Here is a 26,611-nt window from a genome sequence, read left to right as displayed (position 1 = left end):
TTGGTCTTAAAACTACATGTGGAACTCATTAAATTTGTTCTCCTTGTATAAGCAGAAATATTTTTAGCAATGATAACAAAAGCTAAGATGAGAGTAGCATAGTTTTACTTGTACATGGTTTTATTGTTCTGTCAGATCCAGCATTCCAAAAGAGGAATTCAATGAGCAAGAGAAAGTGTGATGTGAAGCAAGAAATATGAGACTTATCTTACACTCTAGAAATGGCTTCAGAAACTTCACATATATTGAGCCTATTGAAGACAAGTGGGTCATGATAGGTCATTTCAATAACCTCAAATAATGTTTCTGCACACTCCTGGGCAGCAGAAAAATAGGTAGACACTCAAAAAGACAGATTCGGGGTGAATGCACAATATTCAAAAATCATCAGAGGATTGAACATATTTCCTCAATAGATAATGAGATTCCTGACAATGTAGATGCTGGCAATGACTTGATGGAGCCATTGAAAAGGGACTCATTATTAGATTTCTGATTAGACTATTTGTCCTTTAAGAGTCATTGTGAACCTGAATTGTGATATCTCTGTAGCAAAACACATTACTATAAGAATGTTCAAAATTGGCTGTTTGAAACAGAGATCTCTTATTCCTTATATATACACACACTTCTTTGGTAACCAATTTAACTACATTAAACATTTAATGGTCAAAAACTTAAAGTTCAGTCACTTAAAGTTAAATCTCCAGAAAAAAAAATTTTGGAAAATCAGGAAAAATCCTGAGCTGCTCATCTTTCAGTCTTTCCAATCCTTTCATTACCATATCATCAGGCTTTACAGTACAGTGCTGTTGCTCCAGAAGTTTCAGGACCATTTTTTCATCTCTCACTAACTTCTTTCCAGAGCTCATCCTCTTCCTGCATAGTTTTATTGCAAATATAAACTGGGCTTCCATATCCCATACAGAAGTATAATGACAATAAATGTATTTCCAAAAATCTGGTTTGCTTGTGTGTGGGATTTTGTTATATGAACTTTGGAGCTACTTGTCCTATTTCTCTGAAAAACTCCACATCAAAATCAAAAACATTTTTTCTCTTTAATTTACAGTCTACTAAGTTTCCCCAAAGCAATACTAGCACACACATACTTACATATACACAGACACACACACAGACACAATGTCACAATCGCTCCTACAGTACCGATGTAGTCATTAAAGGACAAATCATAGTCTTAGTAATGATGAATATGGTTTATATCAATAATAGAACATTTCACAACTTAATTTTTATCCTTTTAATATTTCTCAAAAACTGTATGGAACTGTAGCCCAGCCTGGGAATCTTCACCTTCACTTTTAGATAGAGAACAATTCTAGTAAGGTTTGCATGGCTGTATTCTAATCACCCCCAAAAATAGATTCAAAAGAAATCTTTCTTTATTCCTGCTGTTTTGGCTATGGCCAAATGTACCACCAAAATTCCATCTTGGAAACAAATAAGTGAACACCTGGCGCTTAATATATAAATGCAAATAGAGAAAATACACTTTGTTCAAAGCCAATGCAATGAGACCAATGACTGTACTTCCTTTCTCACATTAAAAATCTCAGCAAAGATTCATGCAGTGCCCTGAATGTCTCAGGGTTTTTCAGAGGCATTTGCGTCTTGCAGTAGCTCTGCTCCATGTGCTCTTTTCTCTCCATATACCACCTGTCTTCTCTGCTTCATCTCACCTCCTTTCAACATTTCAAGCTATAAGGACAAGAGTTAAAGATCATGGAAGCCATAAAATTGGACTTGAAACCTTTGCAGATGTAGTCTTTGAGGTCCCCATATGTGAAAAGTCATGTTAGCCCTTGGTGAGGAAATCATTGAACAACAATATTTCTGGATCTTTTATAACCCAGAAAAGTAAAGAACAAACTTTTTTCTGTGAAATAACAGAAAATTCAACTTTAACTCAGAAAGTGTTTTATCCATAAAAACTGTTATATTAGGCTAAGAATATTTAGAAACCACTTGCTTTAAAAAGTTAGAATCAGTTAAGCAACAGCAAATAATTATAAGTGCTCTATTATTTTATTCATGGTATGATGGCATGCCCACTCATTTCGAAAAACAACAAAATCCGAGTAAGCACAAGGCAAGCCAGCTTTGCCTTACAGGCCACCTACGCTCACAAACTCACTGCTATATGTCATTTTGTAAATTCAATTTTATGTTAAAAGTGCAGTGTAATTTACTTTTATCTAATTTATTTGAAAAATAGGGGAGACGGGAGATAGAGACAATAAGCTAGAGATCTCTTAGCCACTGACTTACTACCCAAACACTTCAACACTGCTACCAAGAACTGAAAACTCAACGAGGGTTTAGCATGAGAGAAGCAGGAGCTAAGTTACTTCAGCCATCATCTGTTGCCTCATATAATATTCCTGGGCAAGAAGCTGAGTTTGGGAGCAGAGTTGACTCAAATCTAGGTACTTCAGTACGGGAGGCCATTATCCCAATCAGCGGCTTTAAAAACTAAAACAAACAGCAAGCCTTAATCAGTCTAGCAAAGAATTTCCAGAAAGCATGTCATCACTGCCATAACCAGTTTGCAATATAAGAGAAAATGCTCCATTTCAGCAAAAGTAATTTCTTTTTCTACCTAAAATTAAATGACAAGTTTTATTGATCTTCTATGTTTATACAATTGAAAGATAATCTATAACATGGGATTTATTACAGCAGGTTCTCTTCCTGAATAGAAGTAATCTCCTGAGGGTGACACATTTGGTTGTCTACAAATACTCTTTGCTTTTTTAACTTCTTCAATCCAGATAGTGTATTGAACTATTTCTGAATATTTTAAGTTCAATGTCAAAATTGTTGCTAATATATCAGTTTCTCATTTTTAAAAAAGATTCATTCTTATTATTATTTTTGAAAGGCAGATATACAGAGAGAAACATCTTCTGTTTGATGGTTCACTCGCCAAGAGACCTCAACAGACAGAGCTAAGTCAGTCTGAAATCAGGAGCCAAGGCATTCTTCTGTCTCTCACATGTTGAATGTGGTCCAAGGCTCTGGGCCATCCTCTACTGCTTTCTGAGGCCACAGACAGGGTGCTAGACAGGAAGTCCAGCATCCGGGATGTGAACTGTTGCCCATATGGGTTCTCGGCACATGCAAGGCGGGAATTTAGCTACTAAGCTATTGCGCCAGGAGCCAGTTTCTCATTCTTGACCATGGAATCAATCAAGTGATCACAATGATAAGTAAATAAACAAATAAATAAGACAAATAAGGATGCTTTTGTCATTGAACTTCTATGTCTAGCGTGGCAGGTAGCACTGTGAAAATAATGCAAACATGATCAAGCTTAAAAAGGTGTGCTACAAGCAACAAACACGCTATATCTAAAGGCAGGCCTCCTTCAGGCTACAACATGTAAGTTCAAACATGGAGGATGAAGAATGTTGATCTGAAACAGTCATTTTAGGGGCAAAAATGGTTGAAGTCATTGGGTGCGTGACAGCCCTCTGAACGACTCAGTCTGAGCTTCTTAGCTCCCAGCTTTGGAAGGACCAGGACTCGCTGCTGTGACTGTTGTGGCATGTGGAAACTGAACCACTTGATGAATGATTTCTTACTGCCTGTCTGTCTCTCCATCTCTACCTGTGTGTCTCAAAAAAAAAAAAAAAAGAAAATTAATATTAAGCAGAAATTATGCAAAAGATGCGTTGGTTTATATGGGTATATAGAGGTCAAGATTCCTGTTAGATGAAATTACTAATATAAAATCATTAAAGGTGGAATATAATGAGCTAAAAAAAAATACTGCTGTGGCTAGAAGTGGCGTACAAAGGAGAAAGTAGAAGTATGGGAGACTAAAGAAACAACATTCTAATAAGTCTTCTTCCACTATTTCAAGACTATTGTCACTACAAGCCCATCTCCCTTTCTTTTTTTAAAGATTTCTATTTTATTTTCATTGCGAAGTCAGATAGATAGAGAGAGCAGAGAGGAAGATCTTCCATACGTTGATTCACTCCCCAAGTGGCCTCAATAGCCAGAGCTGAGCTGATCCGAAGCTAGGAGCCCAGAGCCTCTTTCAGGTCTCCCACACAGGTTCAGGGTCCCAAGGCTTTAGGCCATCCAGAACTGCTGTCACAGTCTACCAGCAGGAAGCTGAAACGGAAGGTAGGGCCGCCAGAATTAGAACCGGCGCCCATAAGAGATCCTGGCGCATTCAATACAAGGACTTCAGCCACTAGGCTACCATGCCAGGCCCACTCATCTCCCTTTCTTCCTGGGAAACATAACTCTAATTTAGTTGAAATACAAACCCCTGATGCATTTGATTTTACAGTCCATTTCAAGGGAAATCAGAGTCAAAGCCATTCAGAATTAAACATAACACACATATCTGGTTGTTTCTCTCCTGAAATGATCCATAAAAACACTCAGAGGGAAAGCATGCTGAACGCCTCTTGAATCTTTGTAGAAGAGTTATATGAATAATTAAATAAAGCTGTCGTGATGGACATTGTAGCAGAGCACATCAAGCTGCCGCTGGGATCCTGTAAGTCCCACCTTTGGTCTGATCAGCTAATTGCTGATGCACATCCTGGCAGACGATGGATGTGACTGAAATGTCTCAGTGGCAGTCATGTGGTTTTGATGTGATGCAGCCCTGGCTGTTTTGGCATTTGGCGAGTAAACCAAAAGATGGAAACCTGATTCCTCTCTTTTGTTTGCCTCTTTATGGATGTATCTATCTATTCCTCTATTGATATGTGAGTCTGCAATTCAAAAATGAAAATAACTTAAGAAATAGCATTAATCACTACCCAACAGTCATGGCAGTTACTCTTATCTTATTTAGGTGCACTGCTAAACATTTTATTAAATGTGTATATATTGTATACATATTTATACATTGTAAATAAGCTTAGCACTGCATGTATGACTGACAATCTTTCCTCATATTATATATTAAGAAACTTTAACTGGTAACAATTAGTAACTTGCCCATGATTATGCACTTGAAACGCTAGCATCAGCCAACCTTTGTAACCATGTATTTTGACTCTGTTATTCCTTATTCCTTATTCCTCTGTTATTCCTTATTCCTCTGTTATGCCATCAATGCCAGGCTGGATGTTTTCAGTGTCCTCTGAGGAGCTAGCACTAGGATTTCTGCATAGATTAGCATAATAACAACTGTTGTTAAAGATCCATATATGTAAAGAAACTTCAAAAGTTTGTGACAAGTTGGATTAAAAGTGGATCTCCTTGCATGAAAGTACAAAATAACTGGGAAATTCATGAGTTTTTCCATACAACACACATTTAGTATCCACAAAACTTTTGAAGTGCCCTTGTATGCAAAGTAGTTTTGAATAAAAAATTCCCTATTTTATAATATAATATAATATAATATAATATAATATAATATAATATAATATCATAGATACTTAGGGAACATCTTGAGTACACCCAAGGACAGAGGCTAGCATGTGGCATTGAGAAAGAGATGGAGGAGGACAGAGTTAGGAATCACAGGGGACGCCATAGCACAACTATCTACAACTTGAGAACTTAAGAGTCACTACTGTTGCACAGTTAGAACAGATAGTAGAATATAGAGGAGTGTATGATCCTGTTGGAGCTGAGCATTAATTCCGTGCCATTGCCCAACGCACATATTTCAACATACTGGAACTTTAATATTTGTACTTGAAGATGAAAGTTAACTGTGAAAAGATTCAGACTCTTTTTAAGTCATCCCCTTTTATGTCATAAAAAAAACACAAAAGATTCTCTTTCCCAAACAATTGAGAGATCCGTATTCTGAAAGAACATGTACTTTTGAAAGGAAAATGAGAAACAAAGCCAAGAACTATATACTAAATTAGCCTTATGGCATGCTGTATTGTCCTTTAGAAATGAAACCACTGTCCTGCTTTAAATGATATTTGTGGAAAGTCCTAATATTCATCAGAGTGCAATAAAAGAAAGGAACCTGGGCCAACAGAGACCTATTTTCCTGCTGTCAATCACTAACATTGAGCAGCTCCACGGTTTGTTGCTGCTTCTATTCTGCTAAAATGTTAGTAAGTGACTGAAAGGCTAGGTGTAGCTCTGAATGCCAAAATGCTGGGCGCGGTCACGGGCAGGATAGGATGGCTCCACCGAGCACTATAAGAATCTCAGAGAATGAAACTCAAAACTCTGTTTTCTATAGAGACAGAAATGATGAAATCATAAAGGAAATGTGGGTTTATAAATCCTAGGTGAAAAATGCTCATGAGCTTTGATTGAATGTGTTTCTAAGTACTGTATTCCCAAATAACCCAAAAATATGCAAATTCCAGATGAATCGTGAATACAATGTCATGCATGTGTTCCATGCAGTTGTGTGTGCCAAGTATATGTGGTTTGAATTAAACTAGTTATGCATTGTCTCGGCAGAGAATAATGGGTAACCATACCTGTTTTTCCTGTAAGAATGTTAACTCTCTCTCTCTCCATGCTATTAAAAGCTACATAAATGCCATCAAATTTATAAAAATTTCATTGGCTCATCCATAGAAGCTGTTTAAATAACAAGCAAGCATCATTTAGTCATTTTAAAGTGAATTCATAGTACTAAATGCCATTACAATTGCTCAATAGATTTATAACTCATGAATACATATAGCACTTCTTTGATTTTCAGAGTGTGAAAGGGAATTCGCAGGTGGCAAGAAAATGGCTTGTGGGTGGCTCTTAAAACCCTTCCAATGCCTCACTGTGCATAAGGAATTATGATCAAAGAATTATAAATGTAATGAAATCTTATCAAAATCATAGTTCTATCCATTTTACTTTTTTATCTTGTTGATAAAGTTACTATTCTTCCTCTAAAAGCAAGCAGATTTTTCTCCAAAATCTCATGTATATTTCATACACATTTAGCCTTATTAATGTACAGAAATACTGCTTTCTTGGGAACTGGGGAAGACTTAGTTCTGCCTCTTCAGAAACACATTGAGTCAGTGACATTAGTACAGGAACCAAAGAACTGAAGATCCATGTCATGTGAGCTGACACCATTTTATATCTTCTGGGTTGTCCTATCTAATTTAAAACTAATCTATTTCTTTTTACACCCCACTTGCCTTTCTCATTACACCAAATAAAATCTTACAAATATCATGCATTTGAACAGAAAAATCATGCTTATTGTGATTTCAAAATGAGGGAAAATGCAATAATATCAATTTGAAACACTATACCTGAGCCCAAGGTAAAAAGTTGTCGTGATGTGATTGCCATTTTTCCAAGTCATGAGTCCTTGACAGGTTTGGAAAACAGATAATGACCAATGTGGGCTAGAACTCAGCTTCGCTAGGAATCCATTCTTCCTGATTTCTGCATTCATTATACTTGTCTTTTAGAAGAAATTCTTTAGGAATAAATCACAAGGGATCACCCCAGCAACCTTCCTGAGAGTGTCAGAAATAGAGGGATTATTTTTATTAGCTTCTTTATCCCTAATTGAGCCAAAGAAGTGAAAGCTCAGCTTAATGATTTCAAATATTCTATTTTGTCACTGCAACTTCAGTTTAGGGGTCAAAATATTATTGTGTTGACATTGATGTTTTAACATACTTAATCCACATAATACCACAAAACTGTATACTCAAAAATGGTTGAAGAGTAAAACGTTGTTATGTTTAGGAAAATATTACAGATCTGCATATAGATATAGCCATAGAAAATATAGATATGTATACAGCACAGATTTATCAGTAGTATAGATATTAGTATAGATAGTAGGCATATAGATTATTAGTATGGATATTATGATACATGTTACACTTTTATAAAGGCATCTTTGGCTCCTGACAAACTTTTTATTACAAGATTTAGATTCTATAAACATCAACCAAATAAATAAAACTTCCAAGGCATTTCCTGAGAAGAGAAAATTGCAACGATATTTGAAAATAAAAAAATCAGAACTCAGATTGATGCCTGCTTTATATTTTTTATCTTTCAATGTAATGTCACAAAACGACTTTCAGTAGAAACCTTACCCATAGTTCACACATGAGTTTGTCAGAGTTGTTGTAATAAAGCACCACAAATGAGTGGCTTCCACAGAAGAGACTGAATTGTCTTTACAGTTCTGAGGTTAATGTCTGACAGCAAGAGGACTGTGGAGCTGGCTCCTCCTGAGGACTGTGAGAGAGAAGCTATTCTAAGTGTCTCTCCTTCTGCTGTTGCTTCAGTCTCAACTTCAGCATCTTTGGTTTACAGGTATGTGGCTCACATCTCTGCCTTCATCTTCACAAGAATTGCTCCCTTATCAGAGAGTCACCAGGTTTCTCAGAAGTCAGATAGCTGCACACAACAGCAAATGTATAACAAACTCTGTATATCAGGCATTTCTCCATCTTTTCAGGGAAGCAACACATCTGTTTTATCTGTAAACAGAATCAATCAATCTTCTTAATATCCATGGGGAACATTTTAGCCTGAGTAATAGAATATATTTTTCTAAATGAAATGAGATAGAGTATTTCAAAGGATACAAAAGAATAGACTGATATTGTATAAAACTATTTTGAGAAAACTATGAGAACTGATACGTGGCTGTTCCTTGGCAATTTCAAGTAGTACATATGCATAAATCATTTTGCATTTTAATATCTGCCAGTATTTTATACCAGAAACATTAAATAAGCATGCTGAAAAGCTTATCAAATATATATTAATATGGAATTAGTTCAATGTGACAGAAGGAATGAGGCAGACAAACATATAACAAAATGATGCCAAAGATTATTGAAAGTTTGAGGGAAACATTAACAGACAGACTCAAACACCAGAGTGACCCACAGGGAAAATAAATACACGGGCACAGTGAAGTCAAACTTTGGAAATCCAGGTAACAGAATTGTTAAAATAATCAAGGGGGGTGGGGAATCACACAATGAGATAACAATAAAAATGGTGACACACTTTTCTTTATCAAAAAAAAGTGGGGGCAGAAGACAGTGGACAAATACATTTAAATGGCTGGGTGGATGGAATTTCAATCCATGATTATATAGCTACAGAGAAACATCACTTTAAAGAAAGATATTAGAGCCATCTGAACCAAAAGAAAAAAAAGTACACAGAATCTGGAGTAAACAGACTAGCTTTTCAAGAACAAATAAGGAATAATTTTAGTAAAGAATAATGTGAAAAAGTCAAATAAAATGAAGCAATGAATGATCACAGAGACAATTTACTATGTTAGAGAAATGTAGAGATGATATCTTAAAGTTTCTCTCAGTTTCTTCACTAAGAGGGATTCTTCATATTAAATAATACAAATTGGAAGAAATATTTATTAAATATGCAAATGTGACAAAAGACCAACATGAACAGGAAGTAGAAAATGGAACTTTAAGTTATAAATCTTAATATTTCAATTAAATAAAATCTGCAATTCAATTGAAATATATTTTGATAAATCCCTGTGATCCTTGGGCAAAAAGTTGTATAGTTAAAAAATCCAACAAAGGATGTAAAAGTACAATAAAAATTCATATTGCTGAAAAGTAACAACTTAAAAACAGATGCAAGTGTTAGGCTTACTCAAATATGTCAAAGCTCTATTAAATATAAATTAACTCAACGCTTTAATTTAGAGACAGAGGTTTCCAACAGATCAACATGAAAATGTGCTATTTTTTTTAAATATACTCTTCAAATACTGTGATACACATATTTCCAAAGCAAAAGTTGTATGCCTATCATAATAGCAGACAAAAGAAGATCCAGAAATAGTTTCAAGATTGAGGAAAACTTCTTCCTAACTGCAAATGATCTACTTAAAAATATATGAAAATCTGAAGTGAAGCATGTAAAGTACATGAACCAATAGACAAAGTTAGAATATGATTTAAACATCTACATGTACCAACCCATAAGATATTGAAGACCAGAATGAAACTATATTCCCAACTGAACCAACTGATATTTGCCACGGAATATACTTTATGTTCAAGTGCATCTGGAACATATTCCACGGCAGACTATATGGCAGACAGCAAAATAAGCTAAAAACAAAACAAAACAAAAACAAAAAAAAACACTGCAAGCTTGGGCACAGCCCAAGTAGTTAGATCCTCTTCTGCCGCTTTCCCAGGCACAGCAGCAGGGAATTGAATCAAAGGCAGAGGAGCTTGGGTTGCACCCAGCACTTACAGGAGATGTTGGCATCTCAGGTGCTAGGATGAACCTTTGTGTCCTAACTCTGCCCCTCAAATATCTTCTTTTTTAACAGAAGATACTTTGCATACATTTGATAACTATATAGTTGAGTTTTTTGGTTTTGTTTGTTCACAGAAAAGTAATTTGCAAGGACATAAAAAGGACTAGTTGAAAACATGCTTTGAAACTGCGGCATGGTAGGAATTTCAGGAGACTATGGAAACTGTTTCAAAATTCCATGAATTCAATAAATGAAAAAGGGAGGGGTTACAACAAAGACATAAAATCAGTACACTGTGGCCCACTGTCTTATTGAGCTCTGCAGGTTTACTTCCCAAAGTAGCTCTGGAATTCTCCATGGACTTGCTCATCCCCCAAAGCAAATAGGAAAAGCAAGCATACATTAAAGGAGATGCATTGTTTGTGTTCAGCATAAAATTCAACATTTTAATCTTTACGCTAAGTTTCCAGCTATTACTTAAATACCTGAAAATGATAGGAATTGAAAGATGTTGAAAAATAATTACTTTGCCATAGAAATGTGACAGGACAAGTGTCAAGAAAAATCATATTTTCATAGCTTGGTTAAGAATCTCTGGAAACTAAGATTTGCAAGAAATCTTAATAGATCCTTAAGACTTCATTAGGGTAGTTCAGGCACTGCTGTGCTAAAGGCTCAAATTAAGATGATTCCACAGTTTGGCAGGCATCAAGCAGAGACTTGCTAACAATGCCCAGGCTCCTTTCCAAGAGAACTCAGGAAGGAGTTCTGGCAGGCCAATGAATACATAAGGTTGTAAATTAAAAAATAATATAACATTCATCTGTCAGTGTAAGTCTGATTGCAAAGTATATGGCCATTATTTTGCAATTAGTGTCACTTACTGAAAAAGTACTTTTATCGTGTTTCAACTCTTAACCACACTTTTCCAGAGCATTTCATTCCACAGATTTTAAAAATTATCGCTGAGCTAGTCACTCAATATGAAATAAACCCATCAATTAGTGATGGTTGGAACCAACTCTATTCTGTTTGGCACTTACAAGTATTCAAAAGTGGAAACTCAACTTCTTTTTAGAAGTCATGATATTTGGTGTAAGTGCTTACCGAAGGATGGAGAGGTTCCCCTTGCAAAATGTGTGCTAATTCCAGCCCATCTTCAAGGAAGGAATCTCAGAGACTTCAATTCTGATATCTAATCTAGCTTTGCCTGTCACTGTAACACTAATGCACTTATCGTCATTATTCTGCTTTCAATCTAAACTTTGTCCATTTTACACTGACCCACTGCTGATGGAAGTGATAGCATTGTCATGTAAAATATTTGTGGTAACAATTTAATTGCTTTCATTGTAGTTCCAAAGGGAGTGAAAACTGGGAGCTGATTTACTGTACGGGAGTTTTCCCAGATGTGCCATACCAAAGGCTAAGATTTTTTAAAAATCATGTGATCTAAAGTACAGTTTCACATGCAAGTTGAGCCCTACAATTCACAACTGAGTCAATCAAAAAGAAGGGGTTCTTTATTCTGATTCATACAAGCCATCTTAATAAAATGTTTTTACGGCAATGTTTGATGCTGGGTATAAAACTAAATTGACACTATGCAAGTAGCTAGTTTTTCGTGCTCCAATAAATAGAATTAAAAACTACCCTCCCAGTAAAAAGTGTAAATGGAAGAATATTCATGCTATGAAAGGAGACAATTTTCTAATGTTCAATTTAAAGAGGCAGCCTGAAGCACAACCATGAGGTATAAATGTACAGCAGAGAATAGGAACATTGACCACAGTATATAAAACTCCTGTTTAAATTGCACTGGGCTTCAGGGCTCCTGAAGAATGATAGTGGTTGCCTACGTTCACCCAAGCATCCTTCTTTAACTGTACACAACAAATAAGGAAGATAAATAAAACCACTCACAAAAATTGCTCAGGGAAAGAGCATGCCGTACGGTTTCGCGTACTCGCTAGTACGTTTTGCAGCCAACTTTGGAGCCAAATCCTAAGCAGAGTCACGTGGGAATGATAAGGGAAGAGATGCACTACTGAAGGGCCAGATATAGCGCAGGTACACAAAATTACCCAACAAAAGAGAAACGCCCACAAAATACTCTAACAAGGCTGACCCTAGGAATGAAAGTGGCACTACAAAGCAATTACAAGTAAGGAATCTGAATGTGTACAGAATGAGAGCAGACAACTCTCGAAGGTGCACTTCGCTGCTGGGACTGCATAAAGCACATTGAAAAGAAAGAATCCCTTCAGCGTGGGATTGTTAAAGGAAAGAACAAAGCAAATGCCAAAAACGGTGTTATAGAAAAAGAGATTATCTCAGAAGCAATTTTTTTTCTTCCAAAACAAGTATAAAATCCCAATCTAATAGCACTACACTGGAATTTGAAAAATAAATAAATAAATTCTCTTGAAAATATGAAGGAACAATCAGAATTTAGAAATACATTTAAGAAATAGAGACATTACAAATCTTTTTTATTTTTTATTAATTACATTGCATTATGTGACACAGTTTTACATTGCATTATGTGACACAGTTTTATAGGTACTGGGATTCCCCGCATCCCTCCCCAAGCCCTCCCCCCACGGTGGATTCCTCCACCTTGTTGCATTACCACAGTTTAAGTTCAGTTGAGATTCTTACATTGCAAGCATATACCAAGCATAGAGTCCAGTATCTCATTGTCCTGGTAAGTTCAACGGCTTCTTGGGGAGACCATCTCTGGTTTGAAGGTAGAGCTGACAGAGTATCATCCCGATCGATTAAAAGTCCCAACATAACATTAGCAACAATTTATAACGTTATGGAATTAGTTGACATAGTATTGAGTAACCAATATGTTAAAAAAATGCAAGTTCTTAACCACATCCTGTGATTTCATTGACATTTCAATTTTAGTTTATATACAATCGGGTTCTATACATCTTAAAATGGCTATAGATTACTATTCAATTGTCTCGTGTCTATTTCCATTTTAGTATTTAACATTTTACAGCGTTGCGGCATAATTTTGTTGAACCTGGCTTTTTTGGGGGTAGTCTAGACTGGCTTTTAACTCTAACAAGGTATTTGTCAACAGTTTAGGTGCAGAACAGTTTTAGGAGAGGTGTGCAGAGAAATCTTCAATACCCTAGTGAGGAATAACTAATCTTTGTGTCCCACCTATGAAGGTATAAGTGAATCCATGCTGACCGTTTCCTGTCTGATTCTAAGCTTTCCTTGTTGTTCTCTGTCTATTCTAGATTTTTTGTTTGTGTGTTTGTCTGTTTGTTTGTTTGTTTTGAGGGATTTCCGGAGCGATCCTGATGGTCATTGTCAGAGAGGGTGTGGACCCAAAGTTGCAACCAAGCTAGGACCAGAGAAAGCTCCCCTCCCTAGTCCCGAAGGAAGTTTACTGTTCTTCTGTTTCTGCGGACTGCTCAGGGCTCTTGGCTGTTGTTCTGATGCCCTTGGATCCTGCGAGGAAGGATTTGGATTTCTTCCATCCCATGTGGTAGATCCAAGTGGGAGTGGATGACCTTAGATTTCATAGCCTCCGTAGGCACTCCAATTCCCCATAGTCTCCTTGGCAGTTGGGATGTAGTCCTTGGTGCTCATAATGATAGTCCTTGGTGAGGATCCGGGAGTCTTCAGGGTTGGGATACAAGCCTCCTCCTGTCCTCCTGCTCCACTCTAGGGTCCCCCTCTGCTCCATGCATATGACCTCCTGTTAAGAGGTTGTCAGGATCACTCTTAATTCCCCCTATATGTCTTTGTAGTTTAACTATTGTCTAATGCTGATTCAAGTCTGTTGTCTATGAGTTACCAGTTATGAACCTGGTAGGTTATATTTCATGTCTTCCTCACACATATTAGGGAAATGGAAGATTACCCTGCTCTCCCGTCCCAATACAGAATAACATAGGGTATTAAAAGTATATTAGGTTCTATGAAACTGTGTCACATAATACAATGTAATGAATGAATTAAAAATAATAAATAAATAAATAAAGTATATTAGGTTTTACAGTTCTTTTATGTAGATCATATAGCAATCTGACTCACACTGATTGTTGGTTCATTGGTTACTTCACAATATCTTACTGCATATGAGATGGGCTGTTTGAGGTTGGGATAATATTACATTTTACAGGTACTATTTTTCATATTGACATCATTTCATCTTAAATTAAGGCAAACATGTGTTATCTAACCTTTTGGGATTGGCTCATTTCCCTTGAAATGTCAAATGAATCCAAAAGGAAATTCCCAAACTAACAAAATTGTCCATAACAGGAAACTAAGCAAGAAGATAATCAATGGGAAAGCATTTAGCTGCAAATATAAGGTACTTAGACGGGAAGTAAAGCAATCAAAGAAAATGAAATAAAGCACAGTAGAAATAAAAAAGAAGGTAATACATAGAAAATACACAAATATTAGCCATGAGATAAACAGCTAAAGTGTCTGAAAAAGAAACAAAACCACGGGGAAAAGTTGATAATAGTAATAATAAAAATTACTTCAGGGCTACAACCTTGGCATCGCCTCTCATAATGTTAGTTCAGCTTCCAATGACTGTACTTCTGTAAGGTTTTCATTGTTTAATTGGAAAGTGAGATATACAGCTGGGAGGAGAGACAGAGAGGAAGATCATGCTGTGCAGGTTCCTATGGTCCTATATCCTCCTTGTGCACCTGGATATGTTGAGTAGGAGGCTGGGTGAGGCTTTTCCCTTTATCTCTCTCCTTACTCCAGATACAGGAATAATAATAATAATAATAATAATAATGTGTAAACAACAGTTTTACCCACTTTCCTATAGCCCTGACCCTTTGTGCCTTAGTCAACTATGTAAAGATTATCAAAATAAAATGATTACCAAAAAAATTAGAGTATCAGATTTAAGCAAAATAAACTGAAAGGTATTATTTTAAAATAGAAATGAAAATAAGATAGAGAATTTTCTTAAAGAGAACTGAATTCAATGCCACCAAGAAATATAAGAAATTTTCCAAAGTACTAAACCTTCTCACAGAGATAAAAGAAATCTTCAGAAGAGCTAAACATAGGCATATCAACTGAACTTCATGGTAGTTATCATATGGAATTAAGTTAATTGTCTTGTAGACTCATTAAACATTTCTAATTATTTTGACAAATTCTAGGAGTGTTAGGCTGATATCAAAAGGCTGAGGGAAGTGAAGAAATCTTCCTAATTGGAAATGATTGATTAATTAAAACTGGTGAAATAAAAATAGCAGTGTTAGGCATGTAAATGAGAAAATGAAGCGCTATCAGATCACTTACCCAGTGAGAAGGTGCTAATGTAACCACTTTAAGGAAATGCGTATGTATTTTGGTACTGAGAAAAATGTATGAAAAGTGGTAACGGTAACATTCACCTAATGATGAATGCCTCATGGATTTTATACCAGAGCTTATCACAATTCTCATATCAACAGCGGAGCTGCTGAGAGTCACCCTCCTTTTCCGAACCATGTAGAAAACATACATTGTGATCTGAAGCCTGGGCTAGAGAACGCATTGCTTCCTCAATGCTTGTTAAATTCTGGTGAACTTATGCTTCGGAGTGATTTTAATGCCTTACCTTTGGACGCCTATTCTAGTGTCCAGATTCACACAAGTAAGAATAAGAGCTATGAATGGAAGCTAAACAGACACACTCAAACATGGAAAACAACTAAGCAGATCCTTGTTAGATTCAGAGCAGTAAGACTGAGTTGTGAAGCCTTTTCTTTTCCAAGTAATTTCAGTTTTGAGAACATCCAGAGCACAGAAATATACATGATCAGTGAATCTGACATATCTTGAGTGGAAAAAAAAATAGGGTGCTAAATTTGTGTAACTGGTCAAGAAAAGAAGTATTAGCAAATATTTGAAATATGTGAAATGGAAAACTAAAATCAATCATTCAAAAAATATAATAGGCAAAGTAAAAATATATCAAACAGACAAAATTATTTAAAATTATCATGAAAACATCACCATTTTAAACAGTAAATGAATTCTCATTGTAGCAAGTTGATTCCTGAAGGATAATTAGGAAAATCTAAAATTGACCTTATATAAAATAATGCTAATTAGGCAAGAGTGTTCAAAATGAATGGCAATTGTGGTAATAACAAGAACCAGAATGTACTATTCTAACTCTTAATTTTTACAATATCCCTCTGAAATAGATATTATCCCCTGTTCCCACTGTGTGTGTGTGCGTGTGTGTGTGTGTGTAGAGAGAGAGAAACATATCAGATTAAAAACTCAATAATTATTGTGTTACTAGCTATTTCTAATTTTACATAATAGATATGTCTAATTAACAATTTCACTGTGCACTGTCTTTTCATAAATTATATTAATCATTTAAAAAACAGTTTAATAAATGCATTTATAAGAAGATAATCAAGTAGTTCCAAGCACCATTTTATTTCTGTTGTCTTCTATAAAAATCATCTACGCAAATAATAAACATACAGATAGATGAAACAATAGAGAGGAATATTTTCACTGACCTCAACACAGTGTAGATGTTTCTTTTGTTGTTTATGATTGCTAGGTCAGCTGTGTACTATGTATCAAAATTCTAAATCATCACAGTGCCCAACTGTTAGTTTCACATTCATAACATTCTCCTGAATATTCACACAAACTGCCTCTGAAAATGCCCTCATTAAAAAGATCTGAATAATAGCCCTTGTAAAGCACTTTAAAAATATGAACCCTGTGTAAATGCTAAGCAGCATTTTTATTAGTGTTAAACATTAAACAATAGCAGAGGGACCTATAAATTTAGATTTATAGTATGGATGAGAAAGAAAAACATTTTTGTAAGGAGCATCGAAGGACAGTAAAAGGAGATATAGGGAAGCAAAACTGTACGAAGCAGCAGAGACAAATGGCGCCAAGTACATGCCAGCTGCATTCTGAGTCTACTCTGGGATAAAAATTTACATCAATAATGATGATTGCAGTAAGAAGGCCATGAGGAGAGATACTGAAGCTATTGGAAAATGAAGAGTCAGCCAAGAGCAATCTCAATCAGACTGTTAGTCTCCCAGTTTTTTTTTTTTTTAACTAAGAACACTCTGATAATTGAATGTTGCTTTCTTTTCCCCCATGAGACATGAAGACACCCAACAATTTGACTAACTTCATCATCTTGCAGCACAAAACCCACTCCTCATAATCTCATCAAAACTGATAGAGGTCTCCATTCTGTCATTCTTACTCATCTCAGGCATCATCTGTGCTTTCAAAACTACAGCCATGTGTAATCAAACACATGATGATAATAAGAGAGGAAATGTATTCAGGACAAGTGATAATATCCTCCAACCCAAAGTTTCAGAAGGTACTATTATCTTTTTTTTTTTTTTTTGCAGTTTTTAAAATTATCCATTTTTATTTGAAAGGCTGTGAGAGCCAAAGAAAAGAGAAAGAGATCTTCCAGTTGTCTCACCTAGTGCCCAAGGCTGCTGTGACCTGGAGCTCAGTCTGGTCTCCTTCTTGATATCAGGGACTCAAGTAAAGGGACCAAAAGCAGAAGTAAAAATGATAGCATCTAGATTGCTTTTTAAACATGTTTGCAGACTCACTCACCTTCATGAACACTGGTTCCTGCTGTCAGCCTATGTGGATTTCAGGACGGAGGAATCAAGAGTTTTGTTTTGTTTTGGTTTGGTTTGTTTTTGTGAAAACACCAAATACACTGTACGACCCAGGCACATTTATGCACTCTGGCTCCAGCAGGTTTCAGGATCCCTGTATCAGTATTTTTTCCACTTGCATACAGAAATACCACTGGAGTTTGACCTTAGCAGTCATCACTGTATGCCTAAAAATAGTCCCAGTTAAATCCTTTATTATACTGTCCATATGTTAGTAAACATAAGAAATGATAACTGCATACTCTCAGTGCAGCAGTGTGCCACCTGGGACCTCATACCCCATATGAGATAACCTGGACTATATTCCCCAAACTGCTTCTGATTCTAGCGTCTTGTAAATGTGTCTGCAAGAAAGCAGCAGATAATGTGTGCCTGGACTGTAAGCACAGATGGAGATGGAGTTCCTGGCTCTGGCTTCAGCCTAGCCCAGTCTGATGAGGACTAATTTGTTCTGCTACCCATCCTTCCTCACACGTCACTTTCAGAATCTTAGACTCCCCTTCACATCCTGATATCAAAATGAAATTTCTCCTTACATTGTCAGAATTAAAATTAAACCCCACTTAAGTGTTCTGCTATAAGATCAAGAACCCCTAGAAATTTCTTTTCTTATCATCTATCATTGTTTGTGGCATTAATTTATTTGAACCATTATTTAATTAATGCTGGTTTCTGAACTATGCCACTTGTCCCATCCGCATGTCTTCAACATCTACAATAATTCCTAGGACAAAGAAAGTATCCCACAAATACTTTCTAAATAAATGATTAAAAGAGGATGGATCCATTGGAAAGGAAAAGTGGGGGAACAGTGATAGAAATTGTACGTAAATGTGCACATTTTAGCATTGTATACACATGGCTTTTGGCATGTGAGGAGAATAGACATCATGTCCGAATAAGATATTTATATGAACTTGAGAAAACCTTCCTGCATTTCCAATGATCCCACCTGTTGTAATCCTTTCATCTTTTAAGCCATTATTTGAAGGGAGCAAGAACATAAGTTGGTCCTCGGGATACTAAACATACAATCTCCCACCAGAGGCTCTTATATTGCATTTTAAAATAAATACCAGTCTAACCTGTTTCCCACCAAGACCTCTGCAATTCCTTACCTGTCCTGCTTCCCCTGCACCCCACAAGGGGCGATAAGCACTATTAAGGATGAAATGTCCTAGAAAAGCTGATTTCAGTCCCCACTTCTCCATTATCTTTCTCTCTGCCTTCAAAACACCCCAAGATCCCAATCTATAAAACACCCAGCCTGCTGAAGGACTGATTCTGTCATGTGGTCTCTCCATCTATGCCTGAGCAGATGGCCACTCTCTGAATTTATCATTAATAAGTTCAGTTTGGCTGTGAGTTCACTCCCTGTTTCTTCTCTCTGTTTCTGTGCCCCTTTCCTAACATAATCCATGCTCCAGTTGCCTATGGGTTATTTCTTTCTTCCTTAATTTCACATATTTTCAGAAGTCCAGCAGATGCCAAGGTCTCTCCTTTCATGGAGATTTCAGTTTCATTACAGAGACTAAAGGACAGAAGCATTAAAATTTAATTGCAAATACCAAATTTCATATCATGGTTAAAAAGAGCTTGAATAATACATAAGAGTAAACCATAAAATAACGTCCTTGAAAGACTGGATTCCAACGGAGAGCGGGTCACATAAGGCCTCACTGCCAAGGTGACATTTAAGCTGACACTTTAACATGCACCTCTGAGCTCTAATGTATTGTGGTGATTTGCAATGTTAGTACAGGCTTCATAATTGTGCGCTAGTTTTAATTGAATATGTATGCAGTCACTTCAAATCCTGGTGGCTCCTTGTAGCTTTCTGTCACCAAACTAGGTCAGGAAATAGACTTATCTTTATAATAGTTAAATAACTTTCACTAGCGATTAGAACAGCAACCAAAGCGTAAGAATGTCAACTCTGACCTACCTTCTTGGTGTCCACCTTATAAGCAGTGGTCATCATTTTCATTCTTAGGACACTTTGCAAAACGTTCTTTTACTAGCAGTTCACTATCCTACTAATTACGTTGTCCTTTTCACCTCCTTAATAGAGATTCCACACCCAGTGAAATGTATTGTGTGTTTTTGTATATTTCTAGCTAATATGCAGATATATCAGTCTTTTAGTGGCAACGACGGCACAGAACTTTTATGAAACAGAACAAAATGAAAAAAATGTTGTTGGAAAAATTTTCTAGTTCATTAGTAGAAAAATGTTCCACATATGAGTATTCTCTCATGCATAGCAAATTACCACACACTTAATGGCTTAAAGCAATACACATTTAGTCTCTTCTATCTGTGAGTAGGGAATTTGAATATGGCTTATCTGGATGCCCTGCAAAACTTTAATCAAAATAATAGTTGAGTCTTGGGCTTATCAAGAGGCTTAACTGAATCTAATTCTTAGCTCAAAAAAAAGCTGTTGGTGGATTTCCTTTCAAACTGCAAGTACTGAGTTCTCCTCACCTAACACTCAAGCGGGCTTGCAACTGGATTGTGTCCACACACACGAGTATGTGACAATTTGCATCTTTAACCTTGGTAATGGAAAACTAGTCTATATGAATGTGAATGAGAATCTTCTTTAAGGTAAGAGTCATCCAAGCGAATATCCCATTACCTTTGTCACATTTTCTTGATTAGAAGCCAAGTCACAGATTCTGCTGTTATTTCATGGAGGGAATAAAAGGAAAGAATAGTGTTAGTAGATTAGGATCACCCAGTTCATCTTCTAATCTCACCACACAGTATTTTTTTTTCAAACTCTCTGTTTCAAGATGAACTTTTCATATACTGTGAATTCTGTACCAGAGGTTGTTAGCACATATGATACTTTCGATAACTGCGAGAATTGTGGACTGCCACTGTTTAGGTGACGCCATTTTAATCCATCCTCTTGAACAGCATGTGTGTGCAGATTGTTCTCCTTAGGGCAGGTTCCTAAGCTATGTCACCTTCTACAGTTAAATTGCACTGACTGCAGTTGGTACCCAGTTCTTTGTTTACAGTCACTTGCGCCACTTCCTCCAGCAAGTTTTAGGCGTGGGCTCTTGTGTGAGACTTCCACCACAGTCTCCACAGCCACAGTCCCTGGCTCATCCTCTCCACCTCCTGTGATCTCATTCTGTGCCTATACCATTATCTATACAACCTTTCTCTCCCTTCTAGTTTGAGCAGTTCCCAAGAATAAGGAGACACCAGGTTTCCTATATATCTGTCTTATTAGTGGTGCTGTTCTTGCTGGAACCTTCTAGCTATTAGTTCTGAGGGCCACTAAGACAAATTTTTTGCTGTGACCCATCTGGTGCAGAAATTGGTAATATTTTCCCTGTGAGTCCAGTGCAATGCACTGAGCTGGAAGTTTGTTTGCTCCCAGCGTAATGCACACCAAAAGCATTTTAAACCAGTTAATTCAATCTTTTCTGGCAAAACCACGAAATTTAAAAAAAAAATCTCCAGAAATAGATTGCTAATAGCTTTTCAACATTTGAGAACGCATGCATTTTTTTTTTTTTTGTAATTTGTTTTGAAAGACCTCAATGTCTTAGTTTTTAAGTTACAAAGGATATCCCCTTGCAACACTTATGGCATCAGTTATCTTTTTGTTGACTAGTATCTAGCTAGAAGAGTAGATTCTCTTGTGCAACCTTGCAGAGCCTTCCTGGAGCAGCACATAGGATAAGACTTTGATTTGGATACCACAGAGGACCTGTGCTCCTGAAGTAAGCAGTTGACTTAAGCAAACACTTAGCCAACATCTGAGAACCACAGCCTGACTGAGCCACAACGTGGGCAGCAACTGTGTCAGTAGAAAAAAGGAAGACAGAAATTAGAACACAAATATGTTACTGAAATTACATGTATATTAGTAAACAGAAACACATGTAGGAATCACGATTTGAAATACATGGAAATCTAATGAATCCTTAAGAACTGCACAGGCCAAAATAGGTTTATAGTAGGATATCCTTAGGCTATTAGCTTTATTTAAAGAAAATGTTTTCCACACATGGATAATTTACAAAATTAATTTTCTTAGTTGGACAAGAGAAATTTCAAGACTACACAGCTTCTTGTTAAACATGGACAGCAGCAAGGCTATCATTGGTGCTATGAACTGAAAATTTGTATGCTGGGAAGCAGGATGCCCTACTCTCAACTGTATGTTAAAACTTAATCCCACCACGGGGGGAGGGTTTGGGGAGGGGTGGGGGGAATCCCAGTACCTATAAAACTGTGTCACACAATGCAGTGTAATAATAATAAAAAAAAAACCTAATCCACTAATATGAATGAATCTGAGGTTGAGGCATTTAGCGGGAAGATGAATACATATTCAAGAACTAACATTAGTAAAATTGGTTCCTTAAAATAACATTGTCTCTCGTTACCTTACACCAGATAAATTAAGAACCAAATGAATTATAAATTCAAGCATCAAATGGATAAAATGAATAAATAAAAAATTTATAAGCAATAGAATAAAATAAGCTAGCAATATGTACATCAGTTGTACATAACAAATCATAAACATATTTTACTCAAAAACTATTTAACATGCTATATATAAATAAAATTTTAAAGTTGAGCAATAAGAAAAGTACTCAGCAATGCAAATAAACAATGTTGTTTATACTAGAAAATACAGTAGGTATGAAATTATTTTTGAAAAGTCAAAAAATAAATAAAAATTGTTTAGTTTGAACAAACTTATTAAAAAAACATTCCAAAGAAGTGTGCTTGGAGGGATCAAGGAAGCATTTTGTACCATAGAATCCCACCAACCAAAAAATGACCCAAATTTCAATATGATATTTTCATACAATAGAAATGGCTATAAAAAGTTTCATAAGATATTATCAAAATATACTACAATTTGGGGAGAAATTCAAAGAAAAATATCCTTAAAATCCAAAAAAATGAGTTGCATTACTTAAGTGGATAATATGATGTGATATTAAAGTATTACACAACAAAAACGTATGAAAAGAAAATTTTAAAGCATTACTGCTCTTTATGTCAGAGTGGTAGAATACAGCTTGGTTTCCAAGCTTTCTCATACTACTTAGTATATTATAGAAATATTTTAAAAATGAAGATGGCAACATAAAAATAGAAATTATAATTATAGGAAAACAAATAGAGCATCACCATAGTTGTAGTTCAGAAAAAAATGTATGGATTTTATACCAAGAAGGATATATACTCTTAGGAGGTACTTAACCCTCTACAAGTGTGCCTTCCTACAAGTAAAAATTCTTAAATGGCATATCTTTATTTTCCATACAAACTGTCTATTGGGTTTTAATTTCATATCTTGGGTAGGGAGGAAGTTTGTCTTCTTCAATGCTGCAGGTTACCAAAACAGTGGGAAGCCTGTAGCTATATAAGTTTTCATAGATTTCTTGGTGTTACACCTTAGTCCACAGCTGGGAGACCAAATGCCCATGGATGAGAGAGTTTTCTGTTTTTCATGAATTATTAATTACCTTTCAGAAGAGTCTGACAGTTCTCAAACTGATATACACTCCCATAGACATCGTTTTTCCTTTTGTTACGCATTCAGAATTAAAGTTCTTGAGGGCCGAAGTCAAACTCTGGTTTGTCCTAACAAAGCAATTACAAGAAGAAAAAGAAGTGAATTATGAAAATGAAAACATGCAGTCCATGAACTCACATCCGAACACCACACTGCCTGCACCGCTTTCTTTCATCTCAGGAAGATCTTAGTAATGTTAAGAAATGAGTAAGCGAAGTAGCACAAAACAAATTATTTTGCTTTGCTGTAAAAATTAAGTTCCTTTTAACATAAATTACTGAATTTGGATCAAATATAACATTTGGTAATTTTGCCTTATTGCTTATTGTCAGTTTAGATGTTTGCTCTCTTTAAGTATCTCAAATCTATTTTCTCTCCTCTTAACAAATTAGACTCCTGAAAAAAATAAAAGCAGCTTTTAATTTATGTTAAAGTCAAATATTACTATAGAGAATTATTGCTGGTGTTGTAACTGCTACGTACTGTGCATAATAGGCAGCTAATAATTGTGCTGCCCTATAAACAGTGGAGGAGTAGCACCTAACCAGCTGTAAGGTTAGGGCAGATGGAGGAGTGGGAATCACTCACAGAAAACTTAGTGCTGCAATTGAATGAAGTGCCACAGGCATCTATCCTGTTTCCCCTCCCTAGTTCAAACACAAAGTAGTTGCTGGTGGTTTGCACTTTTTATTCTGTCAAGCACCTTTTTTTTTTAAATTCGGAAGTACTTTTAATAAAACAGTCCAGGATATAAAATGATTGCCATACACCAACCACAGCACTAGAGGTCAATAACTAGTATTTTGTCATATTCAGATGTGCTTTATACATATATGTAAATTTTATTTTAGATGTTGATTAGGGTGGGAAGGGTCAAGGATTAGGGGAAAGTGCATGAGACCATTGTTTCCAAATTTTCTATTTCTTCCTGTGTCTGAAGGAAGTTGGAAGTTGGCGGGAAGCCAGACCCAGCTTCCCAACTGCCTCAATATCCAGGATGGTAATGGCCAGCTGATATCATTCCAGATTTCCCAACGTGGAGTATGCTCTGAGGGTTTTACTCAAGTGGGTTTGATCATTCTGAAATGCTGTCGAGCTTGCCACTCCAAGGATGAGGAAATTGGCTGACATAGTCCACCTTAGTCTCCATTCACCCATATATTTGCTGCCAACACTTGGTTGGGCTGGCTGACCAACTTGTTTCATCATCCATCTTCTGCACTCGTCCTCTGCAGGACCCCAGTGGACTGCCATGATCTCCATGTGCATCTGGGTAGCCATCTACTGCTCCATCTAAGCCACTGAGGAGGCCCAGTTCTGACATATGCACTCCACGGTCAGACCACAGATCCTACAATTCTCCTCATGGTTGGAGTTCTGAGTTCAGTAGTTCAGCTGAGATGATCCAAAGAAACTTTGTCTGAAGTAACTCCAGACCTGACTCATGTGCGCCCTTCCCAGCCTGGTCTGCCCCAGGTTCCAGTTCTCACACTAATCAGTGGGAGCAGTGGTCCAGCAAGGGAGGTCCTTGTAGTCCCCATTAGGCTTGTGCTCCTACCCCCAACCCTGGGTCTTGCATGTGCTGGTGGGTACTGAAGCCCAGTCTGGCATGGCCTGCCTCACTTTGGCATTTGCCAGTGGGTGATATAACCTGGCCTGGCCTGGCCTGCCCCAGATTCCAGCTCATGCTGGTGGGTCTACTGCCCAACCCAGCCCAGCCAACCCCCAGTCCCACCCCTAATGTGAACTGGTTGTATTGTGGCCTGACCCGGCCCATCTTGTACCCATCCCTAATTCTTAGATCTGCCAGTGGCTGTTTTATTTGGCCCAGGATGGTCTGCCCCAAGACCATATGTATGCTTGTGGGTACTTTAGGGTACTGTAACCTGACCTAGTCTGGACTGCTCCCAGCCTTGTTTGTCATGGACAGACTGTCTCTTGACAGAGTAGTTCCCCAGGTGTCCTTCCAGTGGCAGATCTCACATACTCCAATAAAGTCCTTGACCCAGACTGACTTAATGCACCTCCTGCAATGGCAGGAACAGAGCTTTGACCAACCGGCCCACACCCATTCTGATTCTTTCTTTTGGGTGTAACAACCTAGCCACACTTTGTACATACCCCAACACAGCTCTTGAGTGGTTCAGCAATAGCTGAGACATAGTCCAGCCCATCCTACACCCACCCTGGCTCTCTCAGCACACCAGTGGGTGCTGGAGTGTAGCCAAGTTTGGCACATTGCAGACCCCGTTCACACCCATGCCAAGACATACTGTAACCATGTCCAGCTCAAATCACCACTCCCATTCCAGCTCTCATGCTCACCAGTCAGAATCACAACCAAAAAGGGAAATCCCCTTAGCTCCCCAACCAGGTCTGTTCCCAGCCACAAATCTCAATCACTCTGACTGATTAGGCACAAAGCCCCAGGTCCCTGCACACCCCTGAGGGTTCCATCCCCCAGGCCATCAGCAAGCCCACACCCCTTGGTCCCCATGTGTGACAGGGGTACAGAAAAGGCCCAAACACCCTTTTATAAGACAATATAAATAGAAGCAAGGAAGATGGGCATTATTATCACAAATGGCTCTGCTGGTTTGGTGGAGATCTCACTTCTATATTTAAAAGTATGTAAATTACAGGGATCGTAAAACTGTTGATTATTTTAAAATGTAATAATCATATACTGAAACAACTGCTTACACTGGTGTTATAAATGCCTGAATTGCAGCAATGAAAGGTATGAATCGAACTTTGTAACTTTGAAGCCCATATTTAAATGTAACTGAAACTTCTTTTACAAAAGTATCGTTAGAATGGTTTCCCTTCTATTGCACATATCTGGGCACACCTGCACACTGTTGTCTTCTGAAACTATTTTGCTCCCAGCAAACTCAACCATCAGAATTTTTAGGCTTTAAAGCTATGAAATTTGTAACAACAAAATCTCATTTATTCCCTCTGTTCCCTAAAGCCCCAACAAGTGTTTTATGAATGTCCTAGAATGCTCTTCACCACATACCCTCCAAGCCAAAAATATTTGCTTTTTTTTTCACTATTCCATTTGGCTTTGCAAATCATACCTTGGTTTTGTTTTTTGTTTGTTTGTGTTGATAGTATTTATTTGTGTGGTATTCATTCTATGGGAAAAGATTT

The sequence above is a fragment of the Ochotona princeps genome, chromosome 11 (genome assembly GCF_030435755.1).
Source record: "Ochotona princeps isolate mOchPri1 chromosome 11, mOchPri1.hap1, whole genome shotgun sequence".
Lineage (NCBI taxonomy): Eukaryota > Metazoa > Chordata > Mammalia > Lagomorpha > Ochotonidae > Ochotona > Ochotona princeps.
Note: the sequence above shows the minus strand (reverse complement) of the source record.